This window comes from Panthera leo, chromosome C2 (assembly GCF_018350215.1).
Source record: "Panthera leo isolate Ple1 chromosome C2, P.leo_Ple1_pat1.1, whole genome shotgun sequence".
Taxonomy (NCBI): Eukaryota; Metazoa; Chordata; class Mammalia; order Carnivora; family Felidae; genus Panthera; species Panthera leo.
Genome location: NC_056687.1, coordinates 40,550,736 through 40,568,326, shown reverse-complemented (window position 1 = coordinate 40,568,326; position 17,591 = coordinate 40,550,736). Strand labels below are relative to the sequence as shown.

General features: G+C 38.4%; 1 long non-coding RNA gene across 1 annotated transcript; it reads left to right on the top strand.

The window, feature by feature from the left end:
- Positions 1–1,305: 1,305 nt before the first annotated feature.
- On the top strand, positions 1,306–13,265 carry LOC122229825. Its single transcript, XR_006207152.1, has 3 exons — positions 1,306–1,583; positions 1,957–2,072; positions 12,343–13,265. It is a non-coding gene; the product is annotated as an uncharacterized LOC122229825 (long non-coding RNA).
- Positions 13,266–17,591: the final 4,326 nt, after the last annotated feature.

Sequence of the window (17,591 nt, the reverse complement as noted above, 5' to 3'; positions counted from 1 at the left end):
GGCTTAAAATGTAGCTTTTTTTTTTTTTTTTTTTTTTTTTTATTACCTTCTCACCTCCAGCTCAGGTTTTTATCATTCCCCTTCAAGGACTCTGGGCTCTGCCTCAGGGTGTTCCTTCCACTGCTTTGGTCTAGCTTCTACCTACCAGGCATGTGGCCCCAGAACTTGGGTGTAAAAAAACAATTTCTTTGAGGTTCTCTCAGGGAAGAATTATTAAATTAGAATTATTAAATCCTGTTTATAAAAACATTGAATTTACACTTGAGAATTAGAGAGAGAGAGAGAGAGAAATTGTTGATAATTGAGAAACTTTTATAGCAAGTTGATAGAGTATTTTATGCCTGTTGAACAAAATTTTTTAAGTGGAGGACTATATTTAAATTTTCTTCTAATTAATTTATATTGTATTTTACAAAAGTATCAGCCCATGACATTTTTTTTTAAAGGCCAGGGGAGTGTGTGGAGGGATGGGGGTAAAAGATCTGGACTTCACCAAAGACAGTTTGAGAAGCTCAGTTCTAGCATACTTTTTACCCTCCCCAACTCACCAAACACCTAGTCTGGCTTTATGTCTACCCAATTATCATTAGCATTTGTTTAAATCTACTGATAAACTTCTGCAGGTGAATGCAATCCCATTATACATCTTAGTAGGTGCTATGAATTGTAAATGGAATCCAATCCTGATCTCCAGGTATATAGCCCATCTCACAAGGGCTAATCAGTGTTGTTCAATTTGTAACTCTAGCCCTGAGAAGCAATAGTCATCACAAATAACGGGAGTAGGGGATCTATTCTTGAAAAGAAAAAAAAAAAAGTTAAAGTTCTTTTCATTCTAAATGACTGCTGAGCGATGTCAATCTCACCCACTCAACTATTTTTCCATGCTGCTACCGCCTTTTGTCTCTACTGCTCCCTTTTCTGGCTTTATTCTCAGGTAGCTAAACCTCTCAATTAGGGTAAAGACAATTTTTATTCTTACTAAATCTTTCAGGGGAGGCTTCCAAGATGGCAACATAGGAGGCCTCTGAATGTCCCTCCTTTCAGGGATACACCAGATACATTGCTACACAGGGATCAATTCCCTCCAGAGAAATCCAGAAACTAGTTGAGGGCTCGTACACATCAGGGACTGGGAAAATACATCAAAATGGGTAGGAAAGACTGAAATCCACGTTCACCACAAGCCCCTGACACAGTGCCTTACAGTCAGAAGAGAACCCCAACTCCCAGCTTGTCCCTAAGGAGCAAAGGGTTTGCACTCCACATACAGTGCCCTCAACTTTTAAGGTTATCTCTAAGACACAGGCTCCAAATCTTCTAACTCTGACAGTATTCGCAAGTTTCACGGGACCGGGGACCGTAGTAACAAAGTAGCATTTGTGAAACAGGCCTGTGAGCAGTCACCCTGCTATCCCCCCAGACACAGGGAGGAGGGAGCAGACAAAACCTTCCTCTGCCACTTGTTCCCTGAAGGGAGTTTGACCGAAGCATACCGAAGCAGCAGCTGCTGCAGGGCTGACTGCTGATTAGCCTGCACCTACGTGTGGACTAGGGATCCTCTCTGAGGCCCAGAAGAGCAGGTGAGCACTTCCCCCATCTTCTTTCTGGCTCACTCCAAGGATAAAACCAAGTCACCAGCTTCATCCTAGAAGGAAAGAGCTTGCCCACACATCTAGAGCCCCAGCTTTGATAGCTGCCACCCTAGGGATGGGCCCCAACTGTGACAGCCAACAGGGCTTGCATTCATGAGTCCCACAGGACTACAGGACACAAAGAAGCAGTTGTTAGATATATGAGCATTCCTCCCAGCTACCTCTTCCAGCACAAAGAGAGCAGGCAAAAACACCCATCTCCCAGTTTTTCCCTGGAAAGGGTTTGACTACATATTCTCCCAGCGGCTGCCTGAGGGCCAGTGGGCACTAAGCTGCTTTCTCCCTCTGCTCACTCCAACAGTAAAATCCAGTCTCCTGCTTCTCCCTGGAAGAAGATGGATGGAACGAACATTTATAAATGGAAAGAATCGGCGTGCCTGGGTGGCTCAGTTGGTCAAACATCTGACTTCAGCTCAGGTAATGATCTCCTGGTTCGTGAGTTTGAGTCCCACATGGGGTGAGCACCAGCCCTGCTTTGGGTGAGCACAAGCCCCACTTCAGGTAAAAACACTTCTCTCTCTCTCTCAGTCTGTCTCTCTCTGGCTCTCGCTCTCGCTCTTGCTCTCGCTCTCTCTCTGCCCCTTGCTCACTTGTGCCCTCTCTCTCAAAAAAAGAAAAAAAAATAAATGAAAATCATTACAAAATACATATTGGCTATACAACGTAACAGAATAATGAAATAGTGTAGTTATAACAAATACATTGCTTTTGACTAAAAAAATAAAACTGTCTTTTTAAATGAATAGTATCAACATCTTGAAGTTCTATAGCGATCTGTTGCATGCCTTAATTTTAATTAAAAAAATGAATAGAATAATCGAAACAAAGAATCAACATTAATCTTTAAATCAAAAGGATTTACAATGAGATTATAATTAATTACATGCCAAAAAATATCTTATTGAATAGGGTGGTGACCTCAGTTACTTTGTTTAATCACTAGAACAATTCAATCTCCAAATAAGAATTTGGATTGATTCCAAATATATCCAATTAAGATTATCAATTCACTAAGAACAGTGACAATAAACCTCAAAAATAAACTCTTTAAAAACTTTTCTTTTTGATTAATGTATCTGCTCCAATTTTTATTAGTACTTAGGTCCTTGAGGAAAACCATCTTGGCAAGAGGACTCTGCTGTCCCCAGAATGCCTGGGGGCAAACATTTACATAAATAATTGTGTTGATTTTCTATTCTATTACTGAGTACATCAGTTGTCACCCATTAGACCCATTTACACCAGACCAAAGTCAAAAAATGCTGTTCTTGTTATATTGAATACATTCTGGAAAGTGACAGATTTTAACAGATTTTTCTCCTATGGATTTAGAAAAAGGATTTAGAACTTTTATATTTACCAACATGCATGGTTACATGTTTCTAATTCAGACAGTGTTTATCTCTCAGGTTCCACAACAAAACCTTGAGTGGTCTAGACAATACTTGTATTGCCAACTGATTATAATTCCTTTCTCTGAATACCTACAGGACAATTACATAGAGATGATTCAGAACGTGAAATCGTTCCTGGTATCTTATATATGAAAATGTGATTTCATTTACCACATTTAGCAACTTTCCACTTAACATTTTAGTGACCTTGAAACTATGCGAAGACATTTTATTTTCTCAAATGTCTATCTTTTTTCACATGAAATGACAAGTGCTTCCTTAGTATTCTAATTGCTACAAAATGCTGAATCCACTAAGAACGTTTCCAAGGAACTCCTTTCAATGAACTTCAGGAGGAAAACTAAAACAAGCCTTCTCTAAACAAGACTGGGGGGAAGGAAGCCAGTTTATTCTCCTTACCTTTTGTACCTGTGGATACATATTGTATACCTTTGGATATGCACCTGCTTTTTGTAAATCATAATGTCCATAACTAGTCAGAAAGTGAATATTTCTTGAGATACCCCAATGCACAGCACCGTCTCAAGATGCACTGACATTCAGCTTCTCCCCAGAATTCTGCCAAAATCTTCTCTTTGACTTTAGCTTCAGCCTTGATCTTTGGACCATCATAGAGCTAAAGAACTACTGGCCTTCCTGAAGTTGTGCATAATCAATGACAGGTACTTGATAAGTTACCAACATATCTAATCAGTATAACGATGTCAGTAATATAAATAAGACGTGCCATTCAGATTTATCGTCATGCTCTGAAAATTTACATTCAAATATAGATAAAAGCATATTAGGTATAACCTGAACAAAAAAAATTTTATGTGCCCTATGTGTTGAAATTCTGCCACTCAGCTGAACTACAATCCATTATTATTACCAAAATTAACTGCAGAAATAATAAGCAGTGTTAACAGATGATAAATTTGTTTTAAAGGGGTTAAGAAATATCCGATGGTCGAATAAAAATAAACTGAGAGGTACATCAGTATTAGGAGAGAGTCCCTTAATGAGATACATTTAGGAAAAATGCATTCTTTTAGAGACAAGATATGCTTATAATATATAAATAATAATACAAAGATCATTAGTAAAGATTAGAATAACATTGCGTTAGTCTGACTTTGATCATATAAAGGGAGTCACTATAAGAATATGAAAATAACGAGTGTGATACAGGAGCGATGGTTTATATGAATCAAGTAGGAGCTGGGAAATAAAGGTCTACCAACATGAAGCCAAGAGATCAAGAGCAGTTACTAACGAGGTCACCCTGGAGCACGGGTGTATGGAGAAGCTGCAGCTTGCAGGGAATTTTGAGAAACCACTGTCACTGGGACCACAAGTGATAGCTCCTAACTCAGTCTACAGAGTCACCATGGCTTAACACCATGATTTCTCAAGAACGGGGCTCCCCCTCACCTTCATCTTCCACACAAATTACTCTCAACAGGAAACTCTAACCAGAACCTTACAACAAAGAAGATTTGGAAAAGTTTGGTTCTCAGACTAAGGTGGGAGGGTCTTGGTTCCAGGGGAAGAACGGACAACCCACCACTATCACACTCCAATCATAGTAGAATCGGTTATAGTGTAAGCAGTTAAAACATGAAAGAAAATAACCTATAAGTTATATTTAGTTACCAGTTACCTAATTCCATAGAAGTTGTAAAACTTTCAAGACAAAGATTCTGCCAAGGAATTTTCATAGTTTATGAGGATAAATTAAAATCAGAATATCAATTTTGCCACACGGACATTTTACAAAGAGGAAAGTATCCCAAATCCTACATAACAACTCTCAGGATACATCATCTACCAGCTAGACATAATGAAGAATATAAGCATAAACAAAAGGAGAAAGGGTTAAAGAAAAATAGTTTTCCCAGGGCACATAGGTGGCTCAGTCAGTTGAGTGTCTGACTTTTGATTTCGGCTCAGGTCATGATCTCATGGGTTCATGAGATGGAGCCCTGCATCATGGAGCCTGCTTGGGATTCTCTCTCTCTGTCTCTTTCTGCCCCACCCCTGCTGGCTTTCTCTCTCTCTCTCTCTCTCTCTCAAAAATAAATAAATAAACATTAAAAAAAGAAAAATAGGTTTCCCAAATTACATTTTGTTCTCACTAATCAAAACTCAAAATCATAATTTTATAAGAATGCTTTAAGATTTGTCTATGAGGTTAAAAATTAACCCAAAACTAATTCCAATGATTGTTATACACTTATTGAAGGAAAAGGCTATTTTAAGATTTGTCCCAAGTTCATTTTAAAAAATGTAACTAAAAACATTTTTCTGAGTTATATTCTGCTGAATATAAAATTACTAATGATATTACTAAATATGTCAGTTGAAAGCAACTATGCATTAAGTACCTCAAACATGTGGCCAGAGTGACTAAATGGGCATCCAGTAGCTGAGGAGTTAGAGAAATTACCATTCCAGATCCACAGTGTCAAACTTTTTTTTTTTTTTTTTTTTTTTTTTTTAAGATTCTATTCTTTAAGTAATCTCTACACCCAATGTGGGGCTTCAACTTAACAACTCTGAGATCAAAACTCTCATGCTCTACCCACTAAGTCAGCCAGGGACCCCCCAAAATGTCAAATGTTTAATATTTGACTCCACAAAATTCTAATAATCATGATATAAAATAATTTTTAGATAAAATTTTAGATCTAGTCTTATATTTCATAAGTTCATTCTATTGTGGTGATATTTGCATTTGGCCTTGGCTTTCGGTAATTACTGATGTAATCACTCCATCATTGAGCATGTGAAAAAAAATTGCCTTTTACATTATATCTCTAAAATCATATCAACACAGCTCAATTAGATTTTTTTGGTGTTTTATGTAGATATAAATGTCCTACACTCTTTTTGAAACAGAATTATTTCTTTAAGGCCACTACCTTCATAACACCTTGCCCTTGATCACACAGCCAGAACTTCCTACTTTCTGAATTCTCTTTTGTTGTAATTATTTATGCCTATCATCTCATCTCTCCTACTAATCTGATGGTGATTCAATGGCAAGAACATCTGCTTTTTTTCTTTTTTTCATCCCCAACAGGAGTCATGAATCAGCAACTTCCATGGCAAATTCACTCTGCAAATACATTTAGTGTGGTTGACACATTGCATTTGCGTGCATGCACACATATGTGTATGTGTGTTCGTGTTCCCCACAGAGTTGTTCTTTATGTATATTCAAGGAATTGTGTAACCATCATCATGATCTAATTTTAGAAAAACTTCATCACACCAAAAAAACAAAAAACCAAAACCCCACAAAAAACAAAAACAAAAAACTGCACCCATCAACAGATACTCTCCACCCCTGCTGTTTGCTGTAGGCAAACATCAATCTGTTTTCAATCTCTGTAGATTTGACTATGCTGGCTATTTCATAAAATGGAATTCTACCATACGGGTTTATCTGTTACTGACTTCTTTCATTGAGCATAATGTTTTCAAGATCCACCCACGTTGTATCATACTTCAGTACTTTACTATTTTATATTGCAAAATAATATTCTGCGTATTGATAGACCACATTTTATTTATCTATTCATCAGTTAATGGACATTTGGGCTATTTCCACCTTTTGGCTATTATCAATAATGTTGCTATGAACATCTGTATACAAATTCTTGTCTGGACATAAGTTTTCATTTCTCTTGGTTATGTACCTAAGAGTGAAACAGCTGAGTCATATGGTAAGTCTATCTTAACCTTTCGAGAAACTGCCAGACTGTTTTACAAAGTGATTGTACCATTTTACATTCCCACTACCAGTGTATGACGGGTCCAATTTCTCCAAGTCTTCACCAACTTTTGCTATGTCTGACTTTTTTTTTTTTTGATTCTAGCTATCCTAGTATGTGTGAAATGGTATCTCACTGTAATTTTGATTTCCGTCTCTCTAGTGATTAATAATGTTAAGCATTTTTGTGCTTATTAGCCACTGATGTATTTTCTTTGGAAAAAATGTCTATTCCAGTTCTTTGTCTGATTTTTAATTGGATTTTCTTTTTTTTTTTTTTTTATTAACGTTTATTTTTGAGACAGAGAGAGAGCATGAATGGGGGAGGGGCAGAGAGAGAGGGAGACACAGAATCGGAAGCAGGCTTGAGGCTCTGAGCCATCAGCCCAGAGCCCGACGCGGGGCTCGAACTCACAGACCGCGAGATCGTGACCTGAGCTGAAGTCGGATGCTTAACCGAGCCACCCAGGCGCCCCGGATTTTCTATCTTTTTTAATGCTAAGTTGTAACAATTCTGCATATATTTTGGATACGTGGTCCTTACTAGATACATGATTTGAAACTATTTTCTCCTATTCTGTGGGCTGTCCTTTAATTTTCTTGGTATTGTTGGCAACACATTTTTTTTTTTTTTTTTTTTTTAATTTTGATGAGGTCCAATGTATCTATGTTTTTCTTTTGTCATTTATGCTTTTGGTGTCATGCCTAAGAAAATATTGCCTAACCCAAGGCCACAAAGATTTACTCCCATATTTCCTCCTAAGGGTTTTAAAAGTTTTAACTCTTTCATTTAGGTCTATGATCCATTTAGAGTTAATTTTTGTATATTATGTGAGACAGGAGTTTAATGTCCTTCTTTTGCATGTAAATATCCAGTTAGTTGTCCCCAGCTTCATTTGTTGAAAGATTACTCTTTCCCTATTGAATCGTCTTGGCACCTTTGTCAAAAATCAATTGACCAAAACGTGAGGGTTTATTTCTGTACTTATGCCAGAACGACACTGTCCTGAGTACATACCTTTGTAGTAGGTTTTGAAATCAGAAATGGGTGTCCTCAAACTTTGTCATTCTTTTTCAAGATTGTTTGGGTTATTCTGGATACTTTGTATTAACACAGGAATTTTAAGATTAACTTGTCATGTCTGCAGAGAAGTCAGCTGGAATCTGGGGAGGATTACCATCTTAGAATATTAAATCTTCCAGTACATTAGCATGTGGTATCTTTGCATTCTTTAGGACTTCTTTTCTTCCTTTCAATGATGTTTTTTAGTTCTCCTGTGTAAGTCTTGAATTTCTTTTGTTAAATTTATTTATACACATTTATTCTTTCAGATGGTATTGTAAACAGAATCATTTTCTTAATTTCATTTTCAGATTGTCCATTATGAATGTATATAAATACAATTGATTTTTGTATATTGATTTGGCATTCTGTAACTTTGCTGGAGACTCATTTATTAGTCTTAATAGTTTTATTTTTAGTAGATTCCTTAGGACTTTCGATATAAAAGATTAGGGTAACATTTGCAAACAGAGATAGCTTTACTTCTTTCCAATCTGGCTGAGTTTTATTTCTTTTCCTTGCCTACTTACCCTGGCTCAAACCACCAATATAATGTTACCCCTCCCCAGTGCTCTTGTGTGCTTACACTCTCTCTCTCTCTCTCTCAAAATAAGTAACAGTTGTACCTGTTAGAATAGTGCATTACCTCAAACGAGTGAAGAAAATGCCCAATAAGTGAAACGTATTTACAGGAGGGAAAAAAGAAATTTTCAGAAAGTAAAACAAGGGGTCCCTGGGAAGCTCAACTTGATTTTGGCTCAGGTCATGATCTCACAGTTCATGAGTTCAAGCCCCACATCCGGCTCTGCGTTGCTGGTGCAAAGCCTACTTGGGGTTCTCTCTCCTTCTCTCTCTGTCCCTCCCTCATGCACTTGCTCTTTCTCTCTCTCTCTCAAAAATAAATAAACTTAAAAAAAAAAAAGTAAAACAATCTAGCAGTCACTGAAAATTTTCTCCCTTCTTTAAAAAAAAGGAAAAATCCAAAACTTTGAAGGTAATTTTTTTCCCCCTTTGGAAAAAGAAATTAGTTCCTAGCCCCTACCCCCGGCCTAAGGAAGTGAAGCTGCCACTACCTAACATTTCTATTGTTTCACTAAAAGGCAGATAAAAGTGTAACAAGGCTTCTATAAGAAGGTGGATTAGAGGTTGGGGAGAGGCAGAGCTCACCCAGCTAATTCCCCAAGGACAAACATGGCCTGAGGGAGTCCAGAGGACCTGGCCCTTAGACTCTCAGGCAGAGTCCTGCTCCATCTCTTCTATATAGCCACTGTCCCCTTGAAAACTGAGAAGGGGATACAGTGGAGGTGGGACATTTCAAAGACGGTCTTAGCTCTGCCCCCACCCCCCCCACCCCCACCCACCCCCACCCCGGGCTACCTGACTTTGTAGTTGAGTAGTGAGTTCTAGGCCAAACTCCAGATTTCACCTCCAGCCAACACCCTCTGGTAAAAGAAAAGAGGAAATTCCTTTCCTCACCCTTTGGTCCAACAAAGCCATAGTAGAAGAGAGAGGGCCAAGCCAGCGCGAAAGAAGGAAAGCGTGGAACCCTAGGGCAAGGAAGCCAGAAAGGCAGGACTTGAGGCCCACCCAGCCCAACTAATATGAGTGGGGGATCCTGTCAGGACTGCCTAATCCCTACAGACAAACTTTTAGTGGCACAAGCCTTAATCATGTCTCCTCCAGGCTGGAATTCACACCTCCATGCAGGAGTTCCTGCCCTTGGTTCTAATCTTATTGTAAGGACTGAGGGAGTTAATCCATTTACACCAGGACCATCCATCCCCTGTGGTGATTCAAAACACAAGGCCCTGAAGGAGCTTCTAGCTATTTCATTAAAGGAGAGGAAAAAAAAAAATCTTTCTTTTCTTTTTTCCTGTGAGTCCAGATTCAACCGTATTAGGGTGCCAGAAATGGCTCCATCACCCTGTGCACCAAGTAGGTACAGAAGCTCAAGGACAACTGGGGCATTTGCCCTCGGTCTCTAAGTCTGTATTTAGCCATTACCCACTCCCTCTCCTGCACCTGGTCAGAGAAGCCTTATGCAACCAGAGGAAAGAAACTGAAGTCTTCAACTGATGTTCCTCTAAGTCTAAATATAAGAGGAATCTTTTGTATCTAAACCATCAAGATATTTGAAAGGGAAATTGCTTTTATGTCCCCTGGCATTGGTACAGATTTTATTTTTTTTTTCAATCCTCCTATAATTACTGTGTCAGGCTGTGCTGTTTTTCTTCTACTAGTTTTCAACAAATAGGCAAACAGTTGCATAGTTTCAATGTCAAAGCTACTAGGATTTCCTCATAAACACTTCAGGGGAAAGAAGTGTTTCTTCAGGGGAAAGGAGATCCCCCACCCCTAGATGAGAGGTGGGAGGAGGAGACAGTTGACTCCAGGCCCCAGCTTCTTTTGTCAATCAGGAGGCTCAAGCTGTCCCTTTGGGGCTCTGTGAGGTGGTCAGAGAGCACTGCTGGATCCTACTTTTGGCAGGGGGTAATCTGGGGTGGGAGGAAGGGAAGGCACCCTTGAGAAGTATCCGATGCCTCTCCTCACCATTTTACCATTTGAGTAGACCCTTGCTGGTAAGATTTCAAGTGAATACAGTTTTCTTAAACAAGCTACTAGGACAATTCTCATATTGCCTTTACTGTCCAGTTTCCCAAACACGTGTTTGAAATTATCGTTTCATTCCTCAGGGACAGGACAAATTGTTCACTGTAGATTAGATACTTGAAACACATTTGTTTTACCTGAGTCACATCTTTATGGAAATTTTCCCAGGACTGAATTTGCAAGAAACCATGACTGGCATTTATCATAGTTATTAAGCATAATGAAATCCAAACCGATATGAATTCATCTCCTACATCAGCCTCTGAAGGTCCAGGTTGTGAATACTGCTTAGAGCTGCAACCCAATTACTATCCAAGATTCCAGTTGAGGGAAGTCAGTTAAGTTTATCTCAAAGTCTTATAAGTTCAATTGGTCAGTTTCTGCTTCATTTAAAATATCTCCAAAACCATTTAATTTTAAGTCTTTAAAGATTTTACTTTCAAGAAAATAAAATGATCAGTGCTATATTTAATGAAAAATATTGTCATTCCAAAACATGTTACAGAATTATATTTCAGATGGAGAACTCGATGAAAACGGTCAAAAGGTACAAACTTCCAGTTTTGTTTTTTTTTAATGTGTATTTATTTTTGAGAGAGCGTGAGTTGGGAAGGGGCAGAGAGAGGGAGACACAGAATCCGAAGCAGGCTCCAGGCTCTGAGCTGTCAGCACAGAACCCAACGTGGGGCTCAAACTCACAAACCGTAAGATCATGACCTGAGCTGAAGTCAGACACTTAACTGAGCCACCCAGACACCCCCAAACTTCCAGTTGTAAGACAAAGTACTAGATGTAATGTACGTGACGACTAGAATTACCACTACTTTATGATATATTTAAAAGTTGTTAGGAAGAGTACATCCTAAGAGTTCTCATCACAAGAGAAAAACCTCTTCTGTTTTGTAACTATAATGAAACAATGGATATTAACTGAACTTATTGTGGTAACCATTTCATAACATATGTAAGTGAAATCATTATGCTGTATACCTTAAATATATACAGTTCTGTATATCAAGTATATGTCAATAAAAATGGGGGATGTGGGGGAAGAATTATATTTCACTATTTAAGCAAAACCCTATAAAGGAATGGAAACCCCAAATTCTGAGCCTAGCCAAAACTAGATACACTCTAAAGCAGGGTTTCTTTTTTGACATTGCATTATTGACATTTGGGGCCAAATGATTCTGTGTTGTGAGGGGCTGCCTGTGCACCATAGATGGTTAGCAGCATCATGGCCTCTACCTAGGGATGCTGATTACATCCCCTGTCCAGTGTGACAATAAGAAATACCTCCAAACATTGGCAAATGCCCATGAAGGGTCAGAATCACCCACAATGGAGACCTCTGTCTAAAGAAAGAATAATACCAAGATTATCTCCGGGTAGAAGTCAGATCATATGTATGAATGATATTCCAGTTAAAAGGCCTAACCTGCAATAAATCCTACAGCAGGCACATCCAACAGAGATGGGTCATTTGTCGAGTCTGGACTGTCCCTCCCAAGTCTAACTTCATCTTCCATGAACTACCCCCAGGGTGGTACAAACTTAGGAAGAGGATGTCATTCCAGATCCTCTCCTCCAAGGGAATCAACAGACCCCAGGAAAGGTAGGGAATATTGACCAAGATAAGTACACTTGTTTCATCTGATGGATAAAAGCTCTTCTCCAGACCAGAGGTTGTTCTCACCCTTAGCGTTCGTGGGCAAAAAAAGTGCATATTCATTATGTGACCTAAAACTGGATACCCACACTTTGAATCTTTTTCATTCATCCTACAGATATAGTTATTCACAGTGGTTTTTTGTTTGTTTGTTTTTGTTTTGTTTTTTTTAGGTATCCTACACTGTACAATGTGCTCACAGCCACAAGGTAAAACATCAAAAAATTGTCACTACCTGGAAGGAGCTAATGATCAACAGATGAACTAGTCTGGTTTCCTTTCAGCACCACAGAAGCTAACTTCCATCTTCCACGGCCCTTCTGTGGCAGATCCTGGCCTCACCCAGGGGAGCATATATATTCCCATGGCAGTTGTCTGTTTACTTGGAAAGGCGAAGTTTGTTTTTCCAACATCTAAGTCTTGCTTGAATTGACCCCACAGGTCCCTTAATCCCACTAAGCTATTCTGATCATGTGCTTATTTCAACTCTTGTCACCGCTAACGAGTGATTCCCTCCCTTCGCACCAATTTTTTGGTTCATGTTCTTGTGTAACAGTGAGCGTAGAGAGCTTAAGAAAAGTTATAAAAGGAAATGTTCACAATATTCAGAATTGAGTCTTAGATTGCAAATTCCCATTTTGAACAGTTAAATATTAGAAGTACTGTGTTGAAAAGGATTCTCTGATGGAATGAAACACGGGTTAGGTTTCTGACATGTACAGAACGCTATGGGAGCTCAGATGAAGGAGTTCTTATCTCTGCAGAAGACGTAAGGGACGGTCTTCTAAAAATACAACATTTCATAAAGTTCCAGTTCCCTATTTGTGACCGGAGAACATTCCAGGCAGGAGGAAATACATTTGCAAAAAGTTCCAGCAAGTTCCAGCAGTAATTCAAGGCATGTGGGTTGGGTTTAGAGGCAGGCTGAAAATATTGTGGAAAATAGGGCTGGAAAGTTAGAAGTTAAAACAGAGATAATCCAGACTTTTTGTATGTGTCACTCTGGCAGCAAGCAGTGTCAAGAATAAACTGGAGAGATTTTTTTTTGTTTGTTTGTTTGTTTGTTTTCCTGTAATGACCATGTCACTCACCTTAAAGAGAGTAATGCCTTGGGAGAACATTGCAACAGACTCAGAAGCTAATCAGATTTCAACCCCATCTAAATTGATATAATTTCTCATTTACATAGAAAAGAGATAACTAAACAAAACCAGCTCTAATGGCAAGAACTGAGTGTGAGGGTGGTGCTAATTACGAACATGATGGAGATCACGGGTAAGATTTATTAGGACTCTCACTAGATGCCATCGCTGACTCTCAGCACCTGACCTGGGCACTAGTGTCATCTCATCCTTATGTGGCATACTGCAAAAAGACCACAAATTCCGCCCATCCTTGAACTGTGTTCCTCTGTGATATGAATTTCCGCTCTTCCTATCAAGGGGTGGAGCCTATATCTCTACCCCTTCAATCTGGGCTTGACCGTGTGATTTGCTTTGGTCCAGAGCATTAGCAAACATGATGTGAGCGCAGCCTTGAAAACAGACCTGCTCTTTTTTGCTGCCCTGACAGCACCACGTGAGGAAGCACGAGTTAGCCTGTTGGACGGTGAGCCACACATTGCCCATCTGGCAGATGGTATCCACCCATCTGGCCAACCTGAGGTGAGGCCTCCTCAGACCAACTAGCCTGCCAACCACTGACGTGTAAATAAAACCATCCTAAACAACCCTTCGCTAGCCAGTCTCTCCAGATCAGAAAGATCTCTGAAGCCAATCCACAGGGTTATAGAAATAATAACTGTTTATTGTATTGAGTCACTATGTTTGGGTGGTTTGTTACATACCAAAAGCTTACTAACAGACCTCAGTGTGATCTTAGGAGATGGATACTAATATTATTTCCAAAATGGGAGGGGGGGGGGGAAATGAGACATTTAAGACTTGTCCATAGTTACAGAGCTAACTGATAAAGATCAGGATTTGAACCCAGCTTCTAGATTGGTGCTTCCTTTTGGAGGGGCCAGGGTGTGTTTTGGTGTTTTGTCTGCTTAGCTAGAAGAATCTGCATAGTGTTTTTTTGATTAAGGAAACTAAGATTTTGCTAATACTTTAAAAGAAAATGAGGGTGGGGAAGACTTATGAGAACAAGAAATCCTGGGGAAAAAATAGTTTACCAGGTTTGTCATCAACGAATACACAGGTTAAAGAGAAGAATGATAATTGTATTTTGCAGTGATTGTCAAAAACAGTAACTCACAGCCTATCAGTCAGCTAGGAGACCTGTAGTCCACAGGGGCTTGTAGGTGGTCTACCTGCTGGCCCGTAGACCTACTACTAACATGTATGATATTACAATCAGACATGGATGTACTTATTATATACCTCCATGAAATGTTATCAAAATGCCTCATGGTTTTTATTTCATTCATTCTTTCTTATTTGGTCGTGGCAGGTGAGAGGGATTTATTACCATGCTGCGGTCCCTAGACCCAAAATGTTTGAGACCCACTGCAATCAAGCACACGAAAAGCTCCCCCCAAAAAATCCCAACCTGGTGGAACAGGAAGGTAGAAGTTCGATGATAATTAAAAAGATAGCAGCAGGAATACTGTAACACATAGGCACCACATAGAATGCAGAGTTATACTGTAAAGGTAAAAGGGAGCAAATTTTGATTTATTGAGCTGTAATTCCATTGAGGGTTTCTGGTGACTCCGGCTTCACACTTGTGGTTGTAATATTCCCAGAACCCCTCAATGGAGTGATTTCCTGAAATGCACAGCTGCCTCTTATTTATTTTATTAACTTTACATAAAAACCATGGGAGCACAGCTTTTACGGTATTTGACTATGATTGGCCTTGTCTTTTCAAGTTTGGGATGGAAGGGGGAAAAAACATAAAATGAAATGAGAACACCATTTAAAAACTAAAACTTTCAAAGGAGTGATAACTAGAAAGACTTTTTGCTTGGGGTTATAATTTAACAATGAAATTTCCTCAGACTAATATATGATAATTGATTATATTTCAAAACATCAAAATCCAGATTTGATACCATGAAGGATGGTTGTGTAATATGCAAACGCCAGTCCAAAAGACAGGAAAATTGCTAAACTTCTTGGTTATAACTTTTTTATTAATAAGACGTAAGGCAATGTAATTTGTTGTAGGATCCATTATGATCCATTCTTAAGTTTCTTCAAGTGTCTAGATCTAAAAAGTGTCTAGATCGAAAAAGATCCTTTGAAGGAATCACCGTTATTCAAAACTGTCCTTGCAAAAACTATTATCTTTAAAACATTAGCTATTAGAGTCTGATCCAAGACTCTAGAGCCAAAATAAGACATGAGAATGGAAAAAATCAGTTCACTGAGAAAAAAATGTTTTTTTTTTTAAATGTAAAAATATATAAGTTCACTAAACTAATGACACTTTTTTTTATGATTTGGGGATAGATTTTTATTTTTTTAATACATTTCTAACAAAACTTTTTTGGATGAGTTATTTAGCCATCCAATATAACTTTAAAATATTAAGTGCAAATAAAGCACAACATAGTGTTAATGCCAAAGCATTTTCTTACTTAACTGAACAAGGGGATGATCAGAAATTCTTCAGAAAGTCCAACATATGGAGCTTATAGCTCTTCAATTATGTCAACATTTATTAGTTAAATAGAAATCACGAATCTTCTTTAAGGAAGTGAGCCCATATGCCTGCAATTAATATTTTTCAGCCCCATAAAAGATACCATAACTTAATTCCCAGTGTCTTTACTTTCAAGGGCTAAAGGCTCACAAATTATGTCACAAGAAACAGCAATGGCTAACCAGAGTTTTGTTGTAATGTATTTTTGTTAGCTGAAGCTAATTGGAGCCAAATGAGTAGAGCAATGTTGTAAAAGCATGTAGAGAAATCCTGAGTCTTTAGGAACTGAAATAAATGAGGATAATCACCAGTGTATGCAGAATACACTGCGTTCAATTAATATAAATAGGATAGCAGTCAGCTGGGAAGTGCCACAGATCATGATGGGTTCTGGTGGGCAGCATATGTCTTATTACACTGTATAAACACAAGCAACATGCCAGAGTGAACCAGATCAAATAACAGGGAATCAGGGAACCAGGGAACCAGGGAACCAATTGGAGACCTTCGCAAATTTCTGTGGTGCAATTTTCTGGAGCACGGTCTGGTCTAGATTGTCAATTTGTGTGTGTTGGGTGGAAGGATGTAGGTATGATGCAGAGAAGTTCTCTTTGCAAAGACAAAAAATGTAGTTCAAGCAAGATAAAGCTACTACTGTATTTCAGCCAGGGCAACAATTATTTTTACCCACACTTTGATTATAATAACCATAAAAATTATTTTAAGTTTGTATCCGATTTTTATAATAAATTTTGATCTAAAATGTAACAATTGCTAAGAAGAATCTCTTGAAATATTGACATTCCATTCTTACAGGATAAAGGTTACAGCTTGAGTGGTGTTAGCATAGTACCTTCTGTCGGATTCTCTTTTCATAATAGACAGTTTTGATAAATTCCCCTTTCAAAATGAAATAACATTAAACTCACAATCTGAAGCTATTTTGAGTATAGCATGTTTCAATTTGTCACACATATCAGAATTATGACTTTTTCTTTCATTTTAAATATTCTAATTTAGAGATGGTAACTCTGTCATCATACTTATGCATGTGTGTTTTAGGTATGGATGTTTTCCAACAGCCACTAAAGTAAAACAAACAAATTTCAAACAAATTCATTTTGTCATCATAAAAGCCATTGTACAGTGAGAATCTTGGATTTACCACCAATTCTGTTACTTATTTTTTTTAAACTTTTTTCATGTTTATTTTTGAGAGAGAGAGAGAGCAAGAATGGGGAAGGGGCAGAGAGAGAGGGAGACAAAGAATCTGAAGCAGGCTCCATGCTGTCAGAGCAGAGCCCGATGTGGGGCTTGACCTCACAAACCGCGAGATCATGACCTGAGCCAAAATCAAGAGTCTGAGACTTAACAGACTGAGCTACCCAGGTGCCCTTGTGACTTCTTACGTTGCCTTGATTGTCAGCCTCTCTGGGTTTCAGTTTACTCCCCTTAAGATGAGGGACTGGTTTAGATACCGTTTTCTCTGGCTCTAAGAGCCTGTGTAAACTGAGAACCAGTCAAACTGTATGAAACCACTAATAATCCAGACAGACTGACCTTTTGTATTATAATATTTACAGCTAAGAACATTTCTGAGGCTTTTGAAGTTCTAATCATGAGTCATTACAGGAAATTGTGTAGGAATAATAGAACAAGCCAAATTACATACAAATATAGAAAAAGCACAAAATACAGGGAAGAAGAAAGAAGAAAATATAAACCAGCCATAATCATAACTCCAAGATAGTAACATCATTAAGATTTTAAT